Source organism: Bubalus bubalis, chromosome 6, assembly GCF_019923935.1.
Source record: "Bubalus bubalis isolate 160015118507 breed Murrah chromosome 6, NDDB_SH_1, whole genome shotgun sequence".
Lineage (NCBI taxonomy): Eukaryota > Metazoa > Chordata > Mammalia > Artiodactyla > Bovidae > Bubalus > Bubalus bubalis.
This window is the reverse complement of record NC_059162.1, coordinates 118,964,140-118,981,769: the sequence shown is the minus strand read 5'-3', so window position 1 is coordinate 118,981,769 and position 17,630 is coordinate 118,964,140. Positions and strand designations below refer to the sequence as shown.

At 44.0% G+C, this 17,630-nt stretch overlaps 2 pseudogenes; both read left to right on the top strand.

The window, feature by feature from the left end:
• Positions 1–9,659: 9,659 nt before the first annotated feature.
• LOC123333935 lies at positions 9,660–11,609 on the top strand (annotated as a pseudogene).
• A 3,987-nt stretch (positions 11,610–15,596) lies between these two features.
• On the top strand, positions 15,597–17,323 carry LOC123333934 (annotated as a pseudogene).
• Positions 17,324–17,630: the final 307 nt, after the last annotated feature.

Below are 17,630 nucleotides of genomic sequence, written 5' to 3'. Positions count from 1 at the left end.
CATCGAGGAGCCAGGTCAGTGGTCTGATGTGAATCTGGTGGCTCCATTTGGGTCAGATGTTTCCATGGTTCCTGCTCCATCACACCAAGGGTATGGGTGACATTGTCATTAGAGATGGTCACCCAGACCTTCAGGCACAGTATTCACCTTCCTAGTCTCAGAATTGAATACATAGATCTTTCTATTTGTGCTAATATTTTATATTTATAATTATGTTAAAAAAAATTATACAGTGAAATTCACTCCTGAAACTCACCACTACACAGATCAAGACAAAGAAACTTTCCTAAATTCCATTTCTTGTACTCCAGAGTTAACTAGTCTCATGACTCTAAAATCAATGCTATAAATTCAAGGGTTAAAACTGAATGTAAAAGAGGGTGCACCATGTCAAAGAATATGTAGAAGACTTTGAGGAGCAAGAGAGAGAGATGTCCTAAATCATTCCATTTAGTGCAAAAATTGAAACTGAAGTTTTAGCAAATGTCTAACAGAAAATAAGAAAGAAAACCCAAATGGCCAGAAAAAGTTACTAGAACACTAGAACACATTGGCAACTAGGAAATACAAATTAAAACAAAACAGCACAGATTTAACACACACAGAAAAATGAGGATATATGAAAACTAAGATTCATGCATTGCTGATAGCACTCCATTGGTAAAATCTTTTTGAGAGGAAAATTGCCCAGATATGTATAAACATCAATTTATGTGACATGATTGCTCACCAAGAAAAGTGAAAGGCCAGAATGATTTATAGCAAAAAAAAAAAAAAACAAAAAAACAACCTCCTGGTCCCATAGATGTTATGTATGTAGTCCATTTAGATTTTTGAAGAACTAGAACAGAAAAGAGAGATTGGCGTGGACAATCCTCTGTGCCCACCATGTTAGACAAGACCTTGGTAACGGTGTGCCGTATACACCAACAGTCCCTTGAAACCAGGACATCTTGAAAGGGAAGGCTTTTATCTCTACAACTGAGTAGAGTAACTAGATGACAAAATGGAATAATGAGGGAAGAAAAGGAGGCTCCATTATGTAAGATTAATGTTGAAATTAATGAGGTTTAGAAAAAATATGTCTTTATATACTTTAGAGGTGGAAAAATGTCCATTGCATAATATTCTTTATTGAAAAACCAAATAAAAAGCAAGTAATATAAATGTCTCTCTAAAGAAGGTTCTACAACTAATTCAGTTATGTTTTCATGTTTAAAGCAACTGAAATAAGTGATGGAGAACAAGGAAGGATTGGGAAAGATGATAAAGATCCATGCAGATACACTTTGACATAGAGCGGAGAGGTGATACACCCCTGGGAGAGCGGGAGAGCTGGGAGAGAGGTTTTTGCCGACCTTGCCAGGTGAAAGCAGACCCTCTCTGCCCTCCTGTGAGAGTCACCAGAGTCATTGTAACTGGTTAACACAAAATGGGTGACTTACAGCCATAGGAATTTATTTTCTCATAAGCTTGAAGGATAGATGTCCAAAATCAATTTGTCAGCAGGGGCTGCTGCCCTTGAAAGCTTTATACAAATATTCTTCCTTGCCTCTTCCTGGGGGCTCCTGGCAACATTGATGTTCCTTCCCCTGTTCCTGTGTCACTCCAACTTCTGTCCCATATTTACATGCCCTTTGATCTTGTGTCTTTGTGCCTTTTCCTCTTCTTCAATGGACACCAGTTATTGAATTTCAGTTCACTTCAGTTGCTCAGTCGTGTCTGACTCTTTGTGACCCCATGAATCACAGCACGCCAGGCCTCCCTGTTCATCACCAACTCCTGGAGTTTACTCAAACTCATGTCCATCGAGTCGGTGATGCCATCCAACCATCTCACCCTCTGTCAACCGCTTCTCCTCTGGCCTTCAATCTTTCCCAGTATCAGGGTCTTTTCAAATGAATCAGTTTTTCCTATCAAGTGCCCAAAGTATTGGAGTTTCAGCTTCAGCAACAGTCCTTCCAATGAACACCCAGGACTGATCTCCTTTAAGATGGACTTGTTGGATCTCCTTGCAGTCCAAGGGACTCTCAAGAGTCTTCTCCAACACCACAGTTCAAAAGCATCAATATTTCGGTGCTCAGGTTTCTTCACAATCCAACTCTCACATCCATACATGAGAACTGGAAAAACCATAGCCTTGACTAGACTGACCTTTATCTCTGCTTTTTAATATGCTATCTAGGTTGGTCATAACTTTCCTTCCAAGGATTCAGTGTCTTTTAATTTCATGCCTGCAATCACCATCTGCAGTGATTTCGGAGCCCCAAATAATAAAGTCTGACACTGTTTCTACTGTTTCCCCATCTATTTCCCATGAAGTGATGGGACCAGATGAATTTAGGACCCACCTAATCCAGCATGACATTTCAACTAATTCAGTTGGAAAGACCTCATTTCCAAGTAAGGTCACATCCTGAGTTTCTGGGTACTCATTTCTGGAGGCAGACATTGTTCACATACTACACTGATGCTGTGTCTGGTTCGGGGGAATGTATATTCCGCAGCTGCTGAGTGTATGCCGCGCAGGTCCATAGTGCTAACACTTTGAAACAATGTAACACCTGACAGCAATGCTTTGGTCCATTTCATCAACTACTGAGAAAAACGTGATAATATAATCATGATTTGGATGTTTACATCTCTTCTCATGGTTTTTACTTCATATATTTTAAATTTTCATAATCTGTATGCAAACTTAAATTTTTCACATCATCCAGCTTGGACATTTTCATTTTGAACATCCCTTTATAATATGCAAACTTTTCCCTGAAATCTATTTTGTCTAATAACTACTGAGCCATAAGAGCCTCATTTTCCTAAGGATATTCATAACACAACTTTCTCCAACTTTTTACTATAAAACTTTCTATGTTTTTCTAGTAACCATATACAACATTTATAATTTGATTTTGGATGTCTGCCCAGAGTGGAAATGTTTTGTTTTAACATATGTTTACTCAATCTGCATTGATAGAAGAGCCACCTTATGACCGAGAAAGGGCTGTGCTTATTCACCAGGCACAGAGTCCTGCACATCACTCTTGGTCATGCCAACACACCAGGATGAAACGGGAAGGAAGGGCTGTGGGCCAGAAGGTCACAGCAGCAGCCCTGGGGAGGCCTTTCCAAGGAAGACCACTGGGTTCCTCCAAATTGCCTTACTTCTTGCTCAGTGGACCCCAGTAGTTCAGAATGATTTCAGGGAGTCACTCCTAACCGTCCTGTTCTGGGCTGAGATGTATCAGAGGAAGTTTGGCCACAGGACTACATCTCTCTGGGGCCCTGGGAGTAGGGAGCCCCAGTGCACTCAGAGGCAAGTCTCACCTAATTGGCCATTTGAGGCCACAAATCCCAGCTGTGCCAAGTGGAGAGCATCTTCCCAGCAGAGGGACCCAAGGATGCAGGTGCCATGAGTACCAGCTGGCTGAGGGGACAGACATAGAGGAGCAGGTGAGCTGAGTCCACCCCCACCCTCTGCTTTTACCAAGACCTAAGAGTTTCCTGCAGAAGGCCCTTGGAGCACCTGAACTCCCTCTCATTTTGACCTAGGTGCTCTCTGCTGCGCCCTCCCCACCCTCACTTCCCTGCACAGGAGGCCAGAGCTGAACAGGGTGGAGGGCCCTCAGTACCACATCATTATCATCAGCACAGACCTGGGTCAGGAGTCCCGTCCTCCCTGGGAGCACAGGGTCCTGGGTGAGCCATGCCCCTCCTGACATCACAGGAGCACCACGGCCATCACTCAGCAGCGCGTGGTCAGCATCACTGACAGGTGAGTCCTGGGGGCCTGGACCTGGACACATCACTGCCCACTTCCAACTGCACTGGGCAGGGTCAGTCAGGGCAGCAGGTCTGAACATTAATCGATGTGAAAATAATCAGGAGGTCTCAAAGAAACATGGGCTTAAATCCAGTGGCCTGAGACCTTGCATTTCTGACCAGCTCTAGGTAATGATATTTGTCATAGGGCTTTCAGACTGCATTTGCCTAACTAAATGTACAAGGAAAAGGACACATGGACCCAGTCAATAAAATACAGCGGCTTGCAGGACCACACTGGATTCTTCTGCTACAAGGGAAGGTACATATCAAGTTTAATCACAGGTTTACTGAAGCGACACCAGCCCCACCGCCGTATCTCAATAGCCAATGGGAATGTGTGAGTTTATTTTCAAAAAACCATCTTGGCTTCCAGAAGAAAAGCAAACTGCTTCTCATGGCTTCACTAGGCATCCTAGAGGTCACTGTTCTCAGGACCCCAAGGCCTCCTGAAGTGGAACACATTCTTCTTTCAGTGTCTGGGAAACAGAATAGAGCATGAAGTTGGGAACCACAGGAGACATAAAAGAAAGAAAGCAGGCCGGGATGGTGGAGGAAACATGGTCACTCTGGTCACAGTGGCTCTATAGTGTGTATAAATAGGAGGTACCAGAGATGGACAGAAAAAGCTTCAGTTCAGTTCAGTCACTCAGTCATGTCTGACTCCTTTTGACCCATGGACTGCAGCATGCCTGCCTCCCTGTCCCATTACCAACTCCTGGAGTTCACTCAAACTCATGTCCGTCGAATCAGTGATGCCATCACCCTTCTCTCCTGCCTTCATCTTTCCCAGCATCAGGGTCTTTTCGAATGAGTCAGTTCTTCGCATCAAGTGCCCAAAGTGTTGTAGTTTCAGCTTCAACATCAGTCCTTCCAAAGAATATTAAGAACTCATTTCCTTTAGGATTGAGTGGTTGGATCTCCTTGCAGTCCAAGGGACTCTCAAGAGACTTCTCGAACACTACAGTTCAAAAGCATCAATTCTCCAGTGCTCAGCTTTCTTTATAGTCCAACATTCACATCCCTACCTGACTATAGGAAAAACCATAGCCTTGACTAGATGGACCTCTGTTGGCAAAGTAATGTCTCTGCTTTCAAATACGCTGTCTAGGTTAGTCATAGCTTTTCTTCCCAGGATCAAGCATCTTTTCATTTCATGGCTACAGTCACCATCTGCAGTGCTTTTGGAGCCCCAAAAAATAAAGTTTGCCAGTGTTTCCACTGTTTCTCCATCTATTTGCCATAAAGTGATGGGACCAGATGCTCTGACATTAGTTTTATGAATGTTGAGTTTTAAGTCAACTTTTTCACTCTCCTCTTTCACTTTCATCAAGAGGCTTTTTAGTTCTTCACTTTCTGCCATAAGGGTGGTGTCATCTGCATATCTGAGGTTATTGATATATCCCCGGCAATCTTGATTCCAGCTTGTGCTTCTTCCAGCCCACCGTTTCTCATGATGTACTCTGAATATAAGATAAATAAGCAGGGTGACGGTATACAGCCTTGACGTGCTCCTTTCCCAATTTGGAACCAGTCTGTTGTTCCATGTCTGGTTCTAACTGTTGTTTTTTGACTTGCATACAGATTTCTCAGGAGCCAGGTCAGGTTGTTTGGTATTCCATCTTTTGAAGAATTTTCCACAGTTTGTTGTGACCCACACAGTCAAAGGCTTTGGCATAGTCAATAAAGCAGAAGTAGATGCTTTTCTGGAACTCTCTTGCTTTTTCGATGATCCAACAGAAATTGGCAATTTGATCTCTGGTTCCTCTGCCTTTTCTAAATCCAGCTTAAGCATCTGCAATTTCATGGTTCACATACTCTTGAAGCCTGGCTTGGAGAATTTTGAGCATTGCTTTTCTAGCATGTGAGATGAGTGCAATTGTGTGGTAGTTTGAACATTGTTTGGCATTACCTTTCTTTGGGATTGGAGTGAAAACTGACCTTTTCCAGTCCTGTGGCCACTGCTGAGTTTTCCAAATTTGCTGGCATATTGAGTGCAGCACTTTCACAGTATCATCTTTTAGGATTTGAAATACCTCAACTGGAATTCCATCACCTCCACTAGCTTTGTTCATAGTGATGCTTCTAAGGCCCACTTGACTTTGCATTCCAGGATGTCTGTCTCTAGGTCAGTGATCACACCATCGTGGTTATCTGGGTCATAAAGATCTTTTTTGTATAGTTCTTCTGTGTATTCTTGCCACCTCTTATTAATAGCTTCTGCCTCTGTTAGATCCATACCATTTCTGTTCTTTATTGTGGCCATCTTTGCATAAAATATTCCCTTGGTATCTCTACTTTTGTTGAAGAGATCTCTAGTCTTTCCCATTCTGTTGTTTTCCTCTATTTCTCTGCATTGGTCATTGGGGAAGCTTTCTTATTTCTCCTTGCTATTCTTTAACTCTGAACTCAAATGGGCATACCTTTCCTTTTCTCCTTTGCCTTTAGCTTCTCTTCTTTTTCTCAGCTATTTGTAAGGACTCCTCAGACAAACATTTTGCCTTTTTACATTTCTTTTTCTTGGGGATGGTCTTCATCACTGCCTCCTGTACAGTGTCATGAATCTCCTTCCATAGTTCTCAGGCACTCTGTCTATCAGATCTAATCCCTTGGATCTATTTGTCACTACTACTGTATAATCATAAGGGATTTGATTTAAACTTACCTGAATGGTTAGTGGTTCTTCCCTACTTTCTTCAAATTTAGTCTGAATTTGGCAATAAGGAGTGCATGATCTGAGCCACACTTAACTACCAGTCTTGTTTTTGCTGACTGGAGCTTCATCATCTTCATCTGCAAAGAATATAATCAATCTGATTTCAGTACTGACCATCTGGTGATGTCCATGTATTGAGTCTTCTCTTATGTTGTTGGAAGATGGTGTTTGCTATGACCAGTATGTTCTCTTGGCAAAACTCTGTTAGGTTTTACCCTGCTTCATTTTGTATCCAAGGCCAATTTTGCCTGTTACTCCAGGTATTTCTTGACTTCCTACTTTTGCATTCCAGGGTCCCTATAATGAAAAGGACATCGTTGTGAGTGTTAGTTCTAGAAGGTCTTACAGGTCTTCATAGACCCGTTCAACTTCAGCTTCTTTAGCATTACTGTTGGGGCATCAGATCAGATCAGATCAGTCATTCAGTAGTGTCCAACTCTTTGTGACCCCATGAATCACAGCATGCCAGGCCTCCCTGTCCAACACCAACTACCGGAGTTCACTGAGACTCACGTCCATTGAGTCAGTGATGCCATCCAGCCATTCATCCTCTGTCGTCCCCTTCTCCTCCTGCCCCCAATCCCTCCCAGCATCAGAGTCTTTCCAATGAGTCAACTCTCCCAAGAGGTGGCCCAAAGTACTGGAGTTTCAGCTTTAGCATCATTCCTTCCAAAGAAATCCCAGGGCTGATCTCCTTCAGAATGGGCTGGTTGAATCTCCTTGCAGTCCAAGGGACTCTCAAGAGTCTTCTCCAACACCGCAGTTCAAAACATCAATTCTTAGGCGCTCAGCCTTCTTCACAGTCCAACTCTCACATCCATACATGACCACTGGAAAAACCATAGCCTGACTAGACGGACCTTTGTTGGCAAAGTAATGGTCTCTGCTTTGAATATGCTATCCAGGTGGCCATAACTTTCCTTCCAAGAGTAAGCATCTTTTAATTTCATGGCTGCAGGCACCATCTGCAGTGATTTTGGAGCCCCAGAAAAATAAAGTCTGACTCTGTTTCCACTGTTTCCCCATCTATTTCCCATGAAGTGATGGGACCAGATGCCATGATCTTCGTTTTCTGAATGTTGAGCTTTACGCCAACTTTTTCACTCTCCACTTTCATTTCATCAAGAGGCTTTTTAGTCCTCTTCACTTTCTGCCTAAGGGTGGTGTCATCTGCATATCTGAGGTTTTTTATATTCTCCCGGCAATCTTGATTCCAGCGTGTGTTTCTTCCAGTCCAGCGTTCTAATGATGTTACTCTGTTATAAGTTAAATAAACAGGGGTGACAATATACAGCCTTGACGTACTCCTTTTCCTATTTGGAACCAGTCTGTTGTTCCATGTCCAGTTCTATCTGTTGCTTCCTGACCTGCATACAAATAGACTTGGATATTTGTTACATTCAGTGGTTTGCTTTGGAAATGAAGAGAGATCATTGTCGCTTTTGCGATTGTACCCAAGTACTATATTTCAGACTCTTTTGTTGACTAGGAGGGCTACTGCATTTCTTCTAAGGGATTCCTGTCCACAGCAGTAGATATCATCATCACCTGAGTTTAATTCACTCATTCCAGTCCAGCAAAAACTCAGCTGAGACTAATGTGAATGTGTGCACAGGACAGGAATGGGAGGACAGCCAAGGAGGGGGCAGCCGAGGTGTGTAGGGCGTCCCACCAACTGCACTCTGACCACCAGCTCCGAACCCATGTCACAATGCCAGGGCATCCCTAGCAAACTCTGATGCTCTGCTGTCCTGTGGGGGTTGGAGTCAGGCCAGCCAGGAGAGGAAAGATGGGCAACCCATTCTTTCTCCTGCATGCTCTATTGTTGGAGAGCATGAACTCTCTCAGACCACCTTCTAAGAGAACTGCAGGTTGAGCGAGAGTGTGGTGGTCGTCGCTCCTCCTCAGGCCCCACTGACCACATAGCTGCTGCCTGTACACCCCGACTCCCGGGGAGGGTGCTCCCTCCGAAGGCGCCCAGCCCTGTGATCCTGCAGCTCACACCTCTAAAGAATGAAACTGCTCTAAAATCACCTCTGCTCTCCCACTGATGCTCCTCTTAGGCCTGGGAGACACTGTGGTGTCACCTTCCTTCTTCACTCCTCTCTCTTAGTCTGCATCTCCCCTGACCTCCCCTCTGGGCATCGCACAGCTGGTGCCCATGTCCCATGTGAGTGTGGAGAGTTCAGCCCTGGCTGGGCTGTGACTGGCACAGGAAAGCAGCGCCCAGATGGGGGACCCAGTCACTGAGACAGACGTGACTGTGTTGGTGGCTCCCACGGCTCCAAGCAATCACCCCACAGGGTGTGCAGAGGAGCCAGGGGCATGGAAGTCAGGATGAGCCAGGACATGCCACACGCTGACTGTGTCACAACCTCTGACCTGCTGCTTTTCAGGCCATGGAGGTGGACTTTCTCCTCTCTGGGAAATGGCTGACATCTGGACATTATAAGAAAGAACCCTTAGATTCTCAAGGATGCAGAGAGCTCAACTGAGGTTGCCATCAAGACCCTATCTCATAGACAAAGATGCTAAGTTAGGCCTCTGCTCCTGCAGGAGAGAAAGGCATATCTCCACACAAGCCTGGTGAGGGTTGGTCCCTTACATGCTCCCAGCCTGTCCCAGGATAGAGCTATCACTGGGTCATGTCCATATGGCATGAAGTCCGTAACAATTTCTGAAATTTAAGAATGAGTAAATAAGGGGTGGGAGGTGCAGGATTAGATACCTGAACAAGTGCAGAAATAGCACAGCTCAGGAGCATCCCTGTGGGGAGGGAGAGTATGTCCTTGAAAGCAAGGACAGGGAGATGTAAGCCACCCTTACACAGTAGACTCTCGGCTTGGCAGGACCCCTTGAGTCTTTTCTCATAGCAAATGCCCCGTCTCCCACAGGGTGAGTGCTCCAAGCACACTTGGTAATTAGTAAATTCAGAGGAAATGGTATGCTTCAGATCAGCTAGTATTTATCAGGAAGAAGAGTGGTATCTAGTTGTCCTGCAGTTGGGCACTGAGGGGTGCTGTGTCTCCAATGAGAGGATGACTTTGTGACCCTGATCTGCTCCCTCTCACTGCCTCCCACTGGCTCCTAACTCTCTGTCCTGTGTCACCAGCTCAGGGCCATGTCACCCCAAGGAAACGGAAACCTCTCAGTGATGCCTCTGCAGGAGTTTGTGCTGGATGGATTTGTGGGTGGTCCGCAGACCCAGGACCTGCTCTTTGCTCTGTTCCTGGCCCTGTACGTGGTGGCCGTCCTGGGGGAACCTCACCATGATCATTGGTCATCACCCTGGATGCCAGTCTGCACTCCCCAATGTACTTCTTCCTCAAGAACCTCTCCTTTGTGGATCTGTGTTACTTGTCTGTCATCTACCCCAAGGCCCTGGCAAACACCGTATCTTCCTCCAAGGTCATCACGTTTGAGGGATGTATCATTCAGTTTTTCTTTTTCTCTCTAATGGGTGTCACTGAGGCATTCCTCTTGGCCGTGATGGCCTATGACCGCTTTGTGGCCATCTGTAGCCCCTTGCAGTACCCCATCTCCATGTGCCCCTCAATCTGTGCCCGCCTGGTGCTGGGTTGCTACTGCGGGGGCTGCCTCAACTCCATCCTGCAGGCCAGCTTCACATTCACTCTCCCGTTCTGCAGCTCCAACCACATCGACCACTCTTCTGTGATGTGCCGCCTGCTCAAGCTCGCCTTTGCTGACACTACCATCAATGAGCTGGTCATGTTTGGAATCTGTGGCCTCATCATCGTGGGCACCACACTCGTGGTCCTCGTCTCCTATGGCTACATCACAGTGACCATCCTGAGGATGCGCTCAGGAGGAGGGAGACACAAGCTCTTCTCCACCTGCGGCTCCCACATGACAGCCGTGTCCCTCTTTTATGGGACCCTTTTTGTCATGTATGCCCAGCCGGGAGCTGTGGAGTCCATGGAGCAGGGCAAGGTGGTTTCTATCTTCTACACCCTGGTCATCCCGATGACTCAACCCCTCGTCTACAGTCTGAGAAACAAGGACGTGAAGGATGCACTGGGGAGACTGGGGCAGAAGCACACAGCACGTGAAGGATGGTGGCCAGAGAGACAGTGTCTTGAGGGCTGGACAAGGGACTTGAGGGGAGGCACTAGGTTTAATTTAAGAATTTATTCCTCATTTGTAATTCATTTTTCAATTCATTCTTTCCTCCAACATTTTATTTAGGCCTTCTTGAAGAACATCATGGACTCAAACTGCAAGAGATGGAAAATGAATAAGGCATTTTATTTGCCAATAAAATTAAGATCCTTAAAGGTATGACTCTAATCTGGAAATTTGGGTGATACAGTGGGCAGAGTGATCAGCAGAGAGTCTTTGACTGAGAATATATTTCCAAATTCAGCATCCTCCAGTGAAGATTGTTGTTGTTCAGCAGCTAAGTTGTGTCCAATTTCTTGTGACCCCATGAACGTAGCACCAGACTTCCCTTTCCTTGCTATACCTTGAGTTGCTCAAACTCATGTCCATTAAGTTGGTGATGCCATCCTGCCATTTATCCTCTGTCACACCCTTCTGCTCCTGTGCTGAATCTTCCCAGCATCATGGTCTTTTCCAATGAGTCAGCTCTTTGCATCAGGTGGCCAAAATATTGGAGCTTCAGCTTCAGCATCATTCTTTCGAATGATATTCAGAGTGGATTTCCTTTAGGATGGACTGGTTGGATATCCTTGCTCTCCCAGGAAGGTATGAAACTAGACAAAACTCTGATGTTTTTCCTTCATTTCATTGTGGAGTCATGTATTTATGTGCTCAGTGATCTCCTTTGGACCACCTAGTAGGGAGGTTCTAGGACACTAAGCCCGGCCCCTTCCTTGGTGATAGCCTGGGTCACCACAGCCAATTAGGGGGGTTTGGAAGACCATGCTTCCCCTCAATCCTGAGCAGGGCTGTTCTTCCCCTCCCCCTTCTGTTCACTGATGCTGCCACCCAACAAGGCAACAGAAGCACCTGCGCTCCTGCTTCAGAGGCTCCTAGTGCTCCCTGTCCTGGGTTTCTCCCCTCAGACAGCAGCTGGGACCCCAGGGAGTAAACATGGATGTCTGATACCCGAAGTTCACCATCCAACCTGACAGGTGACACTGTCCTGATGACTTGTGACCCTAAGAAATGGGGTCTTGTCAGCACAGACATCTCTGAATAAGGATGCAGGTCCTGGTGCTGCTGCAGAGAGCAGGGGGTGAAGAGAGAAGGGCAGTTTCCTGGCAGAAGCACAGCTCCCTGGCCCTCTGTCCCACAGCTCCCTGGGGCAGCTGGATCGTCTGCCTTGACCTCCCCATTCAGAGCTCCAGGCCCCTGCTCCATGGACCCAACACACAGTCTACACTCAGATCCCTATGGTGTCTCCTGGGTAGGGTCATCCAGTCCCATGGTCACTCTCAGGAGGTGGTCCTGTGGACACAGGGCTAGTCTCTTCCCTGTAGGGCCAGTAGGGATGTGCCCTCCTCTCTGATCGCAGCTCTCCATCTCCCTGCTGTCTCTGCTCAGGAGACTCTGGCAAGCAGCCAAACCCAAGTCATTAGATTTCTGCTCACCATTCCTCAATAGGAACCTACTCCATGTCTCTGCTGGACTCTGATAGTATTGTCTCATCTTTGAGCTTCAAAATCAGTTTTAAGTCTGCTGTAGATTACTGTATTCATCTGATGACCTTTATTCTTTGAGGAGTTTTCCCAAAATAACATACCTTCTTATAGTGCCATGCTGGGATACTGTTCTCTTTGCCTGCATCCTTTCTTCCCTCTTTTTTCTCCGCCTCCTCCTCATTTCCTCCCCTTCCTTCCTTCTTTCCACTCTCCTTCTCTCTCTCATTTTATTTTTGTCATTCCAAGGAATATCTTACTCTAAATTTCTAAAGGAAAAGAAAAATCCCAATCTTTTATATGCAAGTGAAGAGTTCTCATCATTATGTAAATTCTAATGGTACAAGCAGTAAGGAATCTATGATTCTCAGTAGAACATTAATTTTCACTTTCAAATAAACCAGGAAAATTGAGTCCAGTATTAGATGGAATGAAATTGTTCTATAGTCTGGAAGATAATTATTTTTAAAACCCTACAGGTTGACTTTACCTCTTCGTAAAACTATATTTCAGATTGCAGTGAATATCTCTATACAATGTTAGAAGTGGTTTACTTGGTTGTTCACCCCATACTATGCTTTGCCAGCTACTGGCACACACTAGATTCTCAGTTCACACCTACACCAGAGTATAAGTTGAGTTCAGTGTTAGTTAGTCACTGAATTCCAAAATATACATGATAAAGCCCATTTCTTTATTGTGCTTAAGTGGACAACAAACACATTACATTTCAAGACCATATTGTAGTTTTGATGCTGATATTTCGGTGAACTTTAGGAGTTTCTACCTTTTAAAAGCAAAAATAATAATAAAAATAGTAACTTTTGTTGTATTTTGAGTGAGCTCGCCAGGCTCCTATGTCCATGGAATTTCCCATGCAGGAATTCTGGAATGGGCTGCCATTTCCTCCTCCAGGGCATCTTCCCAACTGTAGAGTTCAGTAGTGTCTGGCATATTCAGCTTGTGTGTATCAGATCTCCAGAACTTTTCATTTTGCAAACCTGGAACTCCATCCCCCTAAATAACAATTCCCTGTTTCCTCCTTACCTCCACCACTGGCAGCCACCATTCTTCTTCTCTCTCTCTACGAATGGGACTTCTTCAGATGCCCCAGGTAAGTAAACCTAAAGCATTGGTCTTTGGCATCTGGTTTTAACACTTAGCATAGTCTCCTTAAGATTTACCCATGTTGCTGCATGTGACAGGATTTCTATCCTCTTTAAGGCTGAATAGTATTCCATCACATGTGTATGCAACTTGTTGTTTATCTCTTCATCCACCAAGGGACACTTGGGTTGCCTCCACCTTTTGGCATGCAAATATCTCTTAGAAAGACTGCTGTTTTGTTCTTTATCTTATTTTTTACTATATACCCAGATATTTGATTGCATAATATTGGAATTCTTTTTTAATTTTAGGAAGAACCCTATATACTTTTCATAATGGCTGTACCATTTTTATGCCTACCAAAAGTGCAAAAGTGTTGCAATTTCTCCACATAATAGTCAGTATATGTTCTTTTCCTTTCTCTTTCATGCCAGCCATTATAATGATTGTGAGGTATAATCTCTTTGTTGTTTTTTAATATTTCCCTAATGATTATTGATTTTGAGCATTTTCTTATATGTTTGTTGGCAATTTGTAGGTTATCTCTAGAGAAATATCTTTAAGTAACATGAAAATTTTAAATTAGGTTATTGGTTCATTTAATTGTAGTAATTCCTTATGTATTCTGAATATTATCCTCTTATCAGACATAACATTTTAAACATTTTCTTCCAGATCAAGGTTGCCTTTCCATACTGCTGGGAGCAGGAGCTCCGCCCATGGCAAAGGTCATGAGGAAGAAGGCTCAGCATACGCAGAGGCGGGATCGAGCCTCAGGAGTCCCCCTGGAAATTCTCGAGCATCTACCCCCAAAACCAGAGTCTGCCTACTTTCTGCTTTGTGCTCTCACCTACACCTCTGACTTTACGGGGGGCTGTCCCCCACTACCTCTCTCTGAAAAAGAGTTAACTTACAGCTCCAGTTAATAATTCCTGGGTGTGACAGTGTTTCAAACTACAAACTCCTTTGGAAATTCTCTAGCCTGCCTCAATAGGCTTTTCCGGCCACATGTGATTGTTCAGAGCCTCCCAACTGTGAGAGGCATGAGATGTTCTAAACTGTCTAAATACAGATTCCTTTGAGCAGGTAAAAGATTGATTAGAAATTGTATTGGTGTAGGGTTTTTCACTTGTTGGGCCAATGTTTGCTGCTAGGTTTCCATATCCCTTGCCTGCTGTGTCCCTGGCAGTGTATTGATTAATATAATTGGTGTAAGTAGTAGCTTTAATGTTTGTAACCTTGGACCCTTGAGTTAATTCTTTTTCTTGTTGTAGCCCACCACACCTTTGCCCTATAGGAATGCAACTTTATCTAATGCTTTTGGAGGGTGGCACTTGACTAATCACCTTTAGAGGAAAATAAGTTTTCTGAAGAAAGGGTCTTAAAATGTTAACAGGCCTCCGGGCCAGAAGATGATGCAAATCACCTAAACTTTTGCTTATGATAAGTTTGCAGGAAGAAAGCCTGGCTTACTGCATGACTCTACCCCTTCCCCCATTATCCTCTATGCATAACTTAAGGCATAAAAACTACTTTGGAAAATAAAGTGCGGGCCTTATTCACCAAAACTTGGTCTCCCCATGTCATTCTTTCTCTCACCTTCTGGCTGAATTATTCAGCCTCTTTTCTCCACTGAATTTCCTCACTGAGCTATCCTTATTTCAGCCTCTTTTCTCCACTGAATTTCCTCACTGAGCTATCCTTATTTAAACACTCTTTATATCCTTAATTAACGTTTAATTAAGCAATTGTTTCCTGATCCTCGCCGACGCTGTCCCCGCTTTGAATTCCCTGGATCCACCAGGGCTGGACCCCGGCACCGTACTGCTATCTAAGTCTTTAATGCACACATTTTTAGTTTGATGTGGTCACATGTGCCTATTTTCCTTTTTTTTTTTTTTTCATATACTGTTAGTGTCATATCCAACAAATCATTGTTAAATTTAAGGTTATTGAGTTTTTCTCAGATGTTCTCTTCCAGGAGTTTAAGAGACTAAGGTCATATGTTTAGGTTTTTAATCCATATTAAGTTAGTTTTTGTTCATGAAGCAAGGTAAGGGCCCACATTATGCTTTTTCACATAAGCAGCCAGTTTTCCAATGATGTTTGTTGAAGGGTCTGTCTTTCCCTGTGAGTCATCTTGGCACATTTGTTGACCATTTGACTAAATTGATGAAGCTTCATTTCTGAGCTCTGTATTCTGCTCCATTGCTCTATAGTCTGCATTTGTGCCAATACTATTCTGTTCTGATTACTGTAGATTTGTAATATGTTTCCAAAGTAAGAAGGCTGAGGGCCTTTCAGTTGGGTGCTGAGTGGCTCTTCAGATCATGCCTGGCAGTTCCATAGATCATAACAAGAGAGAACATGGTGACCATGACCCAGAGGGAGTGGACCCACTGGTGTCATCGAGAGCAACTGGAATGAGGCTGTTGATCACATCGATAATATGAACTTAAAGGAATCTCTTCTTTGGGGCATGTATGCTTATGGTTTTGAGAAATCATCAGTTATTCAGCAGAGAGCTATTCTTCCATGTATTAAGGAGTATGATGTGATTATCAAGCTCAGTCAGGTACTGGCAAGACAGCTACATTTGCTCAATGGTTGGAGACTGAGTTCCAGGAGACCCAAGCACAATATTGGCCCCTGCCAGAGAACTGGCTTGACAGACAGATACAAAAAGTAATTCTGGCACTTAGAGAGTACGTGGGAGCAACTTGTCATGTCTGCATTGGTGTAGCCAATGTTCTAAATAAAATGCAAAACTGCAGGCCGAAGCACTACATATTGTTTTTGGTACCCGTGGGAGAGTTTATGATGTGTTAAACAATTATCTTTTTCCAAAACGGGTCAAAATGCTTGTTCTGGGTGAAGCAGATAAAATACTGGGCTGAGGGTTTAAGGATTAAATCTATGAGATTTTCCAAAAAATAAATACAAATATTCATGTGATGTTGTTTTCTGCCACAAGGCCAACAGCCGTGTTGGAAGTGACCAAAATTCATGAGAAACCCAATTCAAATTCTGTTGAAAAAGGAATAATTGACCCTTGAAGGTTTTTCCAGGGGTCATGTATGGATGTGAGAGTTGGACTGTGAAGAAAGCTGAGCGCCAAAGAATTGATGCTTTTGAACTGTGGTGTTGGAGAAGACTCTTGAGAGTCCCTTGGACTGCAAGGAGATCCAACCAGTCTATCCTAAAGGAGATCAGTCCTGGGTGTTCATTGAAGGACTGATGCTGAAGCTGAAACTCTAATACTTTGGCCACCTCATGCGAAGAGCTGACTCATTGGAAAAGACCCTGATGCTGGGAAGGATTGAGGGCAGGAGGAGAAGGGGACAACAGAGGATTAGATGGCTGGATGGCATCACTGACTCGATGGACATGAGTTTGAGTGAACTCCAGGAGTTGGTGATGGATAGGGAGGCCTGGCGTGCTGGGATTCATGGGGTCGAAAAGAGTTGGACACGACCGAGTGACTGAACTGAACTGAACTGAAGGAATCAAACAATTTAATATTAATGTTGAGAGAAATGAAAGTTGGACATTCTTTTGTGACTTGTATGAGACGCTAACGATTACACAGGCTGTTATTTTTCTCAACACAAGGCACAAGGTAGACTGACTCATAGAGAAAATGCATGGCAGGAACTTCAGAGTTTCTTCTGTGCATGGTGACATAAATCAGAAGGAAAGAGTTGTAATCATGAGGGAACTCCGGTCAGGATCAAGTTGTGTTCTGATCTTACAGACTTGTTGGGTTGTGCGACTGATATACAACAAGGGTCACTGATTATAATCTATGATCTACTTACTAATCATGAAAATGATGATCACAGAAGCGGTAGATGGGGTCTATTTGGGAGGAAAAGTGTGGCTATAAACTTTGCTACTGAAGAAGAAAAGAAGATTCTTTATGACTTTGAGACTTTCTACAATTCTACAGTGGAGCAAATGCTGATGAATGTGGCTGAGCTCATTTAATTCCTGGGATGAGATAGTTTGGGATGCCGTGCTCACTATCACAACACGCATTATGCTTCTTTCTCTGGGAATATTTGAATCTTGTCTCAGTGCTCATAATGAATCAGAAATAACAGATTTTCATAGCAAAGTGACATTAGTCATGAGTTCTTGTAAGGAAAGTCATTAGCTTTATCTTCTTTAGAGTGAGACTGTTGGGGTTGGGTGTAAAAGACAGGATCTTTAAAAATCTTTCTTTCTAATGAGCTATCACTTCACACCAGTCAGAATGGCCATTATCCAAAGAATCCACAAGCAATAAATGCTGGAAAGGCTGTGGAGGAATAGGAAGACTATTGCACCGTTGGTGGGAATGTAAATAGATGCAGTAACTAAGG